Source organism: Procambarus clarkii, chromosome 26 (assembly GCF_040958095.1).
Source record: "Procambarus clarkii isolate CNS0578487 chromosome 26, FALCON_Pclarkii_2.0, whole genome shotgun sequence".
NCBI classification, from domain to species: domain Eukaryota; kingdom Metazoa; phylum Arthropoda; class Malacostraca; order Decapoda; family Cambaridae; genus Procambarus; species Procambarus clarkii.
In genome coordinates, this window is record NC_091175.1 from 23,688,475 (window position 1) to 23,690,974 (window position 2,500).

Genomic DNA, 2,500 nt, shown 5'->3' on the forward strand with positions numbered 1-2,500 from the left:
ATTTTCTCTAAATTTTTTCTTATGAAATGATAAAGCTACCCATTTCATTACGTATGAGGTCAATTTTTTTTTATTGGAGTTAAAATTAACGTAGATATATGACCGAACCTAACCAACCCTACCTAACCTAACCTAACCTATCTCTATAGGTTAGGTTAGGTTAGGTAGCAGAAAAAGTAAAGTTAGGTTAGGATAGGTAGGTTAGGTAGTCGAAAAACCATTAATTCATGAAAACTTGGTTTATTAGGCAAATTGGGCCTTGCATAGTAGGCTCAGAAGTGCATTCTGGCTACTAGGTACGACATATATATATATATATATATATATATATATATATATACATAAATATATATACATATATATATATTCATATATATTCATATATATTTATATATATATATATATATATATATATATATATATATATATATATATATATATATATTCATATATATATTCATATATATATATATATATATATATATATATATATATATTATATATATATATATATATATATATAGATATAGATAATATATAGATATATAAATATATATAGATATATAAATATATATATATATATTTATATATATATATATATATATATATATATATATATATATATATATATATATATATATATATATATATATGATGAATAGGAAAACCAGGGATATACTGAACATCTTGTATCAGAATCTTTACTTTAAAAAACATAACGTTTCGAATACTTCTCGTATTCATCATCAGATCTAAAAGAAAAAACAGAAATCACAGTCAAATAGCTGGTAAACAAAGAACTCATACTGAATATAATTGCCTATCAAAGAAAGGAAAAAGCTTAAAAAGCAAAACACTTAAGCGCACTTAAAGTGATCAATACAAATAAAACTTATTAACTGTCACATATATTAAAACTAATTTAAAATCCATTAAACTACAAGATGAAATTTATAACTACTAAAACAAACCATTCTATTAAACTTACTAATTGGAATAACTTTGATCAGGAAATTTTCTTGTGAATTTTTTTTCAAATAATGGTTATCCTGTGCATATGGTTTATACTTTTATAAGGAATTTCTTAAATAAGAAGTTTCATCCATCGTGTAGGATTACTACAGTGGAAAGGGATCTTAAATATATTAAATTACCATTTTATGGCAGTATTAGCTTTTCTGTAAGGAGTCGTTTGAGGAGACTGTTGCAGCAGTGTTATCCTCAAGTAGATTTTAGATTTATTTTTGTCAACACAAATACCATAGGCTCTTATTTTAAATTTAAAGATAAAGTGCCTATCCCCTTGTGCTCAAATGTCGTATATATGTATAATTGTTCCAGCTGTAATGCTGGATATGTCGGGAGTTCCATTCGGAACTTTAAGATTAGGATACTTGAGCACCGGGGATTATCTTTTAGGACTGGATTACCATTGTCTAAACCAGCATTTTCGGAGATTAGAAACCATTGTTATGAGTTTGATCATTCTCTGCTGGAATCTGATTTTAAAATTCTGGACACTTGTATGAATGGCCAGTCAGATTTGAGAATAATGGAATCCTTATATATAAAGGAACTGCGGCCTCTGTTAAATAGCAACCTTTCAGCTGTCCAATTGTACACTGTATAATGCACAGTAGGCCCTGTAATTTGATTTTTAGTTTATTTTGGTAGTTTAATTTTGTTTAGTTTACCATGTCCTTGCCCTTTCTTACTTATTTCAAGTCTTAACATTGTACATTAATATAATCTTCTGTGTAGGATATATAATACATTTTTTGGTATTTAATTTTATTTAATATTTGAGTTTTTATAAGATTTTGGTTAGCACTTTGTAATTGTCGTTTATTCTGTTTATATTTTACATACATTTTTTGTAGATTTGTAGACATTATATAAATATTTGTTATAGTGTTTAGTATCTATGTGTTAGGTATCAGGTTTCACTTCTGATCACTTCACGTAAGTTTAATAGAATGGTTTGTTTTAGTAGTTATAAATTTCACCTTGTAGTTTAATGGATTTTAAATTAGTTTTAATATATGTGACAGTTAATAAGTTTTATTTGTATTGATCACTTTAAGTGCGCTTAAGTGTTTTGCTTTTTAAGCTTTTTCCTTTCTTTGATAGGCAATTATATTCAGTATGAGTTCTTTGTTTACCAGCTATTTGACTGTGATTTCTGTTTTTTCTTTTAGATCTGATGATGAATACGAGAAGTATTCGAAACGTTATGTTTTTTAAAGTAAAGATTCTGATACAAGATGTTCAGTATATCCCTGGTTTTCCTATTCATCTTAAAATTAAGATTCCCGAAGGGAACATCGATCATAAATATATATATATATATATACAAAAGAGTACCACCTCTAGCTGGAAGAAGGGAGACCCATAGCCTCGGAGGAAACCACGCATAACGCATTATAGGGAATGTTTAGGTCCCCTCCAATACAGTTTCTGTGTGCTTTTCTCCTACCACCCCCTTCCTTTTTTATTTTTT